The 1,142-nt window shown below is 39.8% G+C and overlaps 1 protein-coding gene across 7 annotated transcripts in view; it reads right to left on the bottom strand.

Annotated features, from left to right (window-relative positions):
* Positions 1-1,142, bottom strand: part of Tfdp2 (transcription factor Dp-2) — a 124,906-nt gene that overhangs the window by 117,731 nt on the left and 6,033 nt on the right. For 5 of the 7 annotated variants that reach the window (XM_005366667.2, XM_005366668.2, XM_013353591.2 and 2 more), the window contains exon 2: positions 967-1,028. The exons of the other annotated variants lie outside the window; for them this stretch is intronic. The gene's annotated coding sequence lies outside the window, so the exon portion shown is untranslated. The remainder of the gene's footprint in view (positions 1-966; positions 1,029-1,142) is intronic. 7 annotated transcript variants of the gene reach the window in all.

Here is a 1,142-nt window from a genome sequence, read left to right as displayed (position 1 = left end):
GGGAGGCAGAGGCAGGCGGATCTCTGTGAGTTCGAGACCAGCCTGGTCTACAGAGCTAGTTCCAGGACAGGCTCCAAAGCCAGAGAAACCCTGTCTGGAAAAACAAAAAACAAAACAAACAAACAAACGAAAAAAAAACAGATTGATTATTAAAAACAGATACAGATTAATTTTAAATTCATCCAAGTGGCTACTCATAAAACAGAACAAGAAGAAAAAAGCATTACTATGTATGCCTGCTGCTGTAGGGATCCTAATAACTAGATGTTAAGCCAAAAATTTCTCTATCCTTCCTGTAATAAAGTCAAAAAATGAAGGCTGGCTGGAAAGTGGTGGTGCAGGCCTTTAGTTCTACCACTTGGGAGGCAGTGGCAGACAGATCTCTGAGTTCAAGGCCAGCCTGGTCGATAGAGCTAGTTCCAGAATAGCCAGGGCTACAGAAAAACTCTGTCTCAGAAAAAAAGAAGGAAAGAAAGAAAAGGCTGGGAGATGGCTCAATTGGTACAGTGCTTACCGTGCAAACATGGGGCCTGAGTTCAGATCCTCAGCACCCATATAGAAATGTCAGGTGCAGTGGCATGTGCCTATAGTCCCAGCACCAGAATGGCAGTGATAGGATGATCCCTGGGACTTGGTGAATTAGGTAAGTCCAACCAAATCAGTGAACTCCAGGTTCAATGAGAGACTGTCTCAAAAAAACAAAGTAAAATGACTGAAGAAAACACTTGACATTCCCCTCTGACCTCCACATTCATATGTGCACACACATGCACCTGCACGGGCACATACACATGAACACAGACCAAAAAACTTAGAAAATGCTCTATATAAATGAGAGTAATAGTTCTTTGTTTTCACTCAAGAACAATCCGAGTTAAAACAAGCTTCAAACTCTTCCTCTGTACAGTGAATTTATGCTTATATGTGTGTATTTACAGAAATATAGACACAGAAACGCATACACACCTGGGCAGTCTACTAAGGCTCTCTGTTCATCAGTTTGTCAGAGTGCATCCTTCAATACAAACCTAAAGTGAAGAGAGAAAAAACAATCTTTTGTATAATATTTTCTACTTTTATAGTAGATATATATATATAGCCTACTTCTTTTTTTTTTTTTTTTTTTTTTGATTTTCGAGACA

The sequence above is a fragment of the Microtus ochrogaster genome, unplaced genomic scaffold, assembly GCF_000317375.1.
Source record: "Microtus ochrogaster isolate Prairie Vole_2 unplaced genomic scaffold, MicOch1.0 UNK12, whole genome shotgun sequence".
Lineage (NCBI taxonomy): Eukaryota > Metazoa > Chordata > Mammalia > Rodentia > Cricetidae > Microtus > Microtus ochrogaster.
Note: the sequence above shows the minus strand (reverse complement) of the source record. Positions and strands in the feature narration are given on the sequence as shown.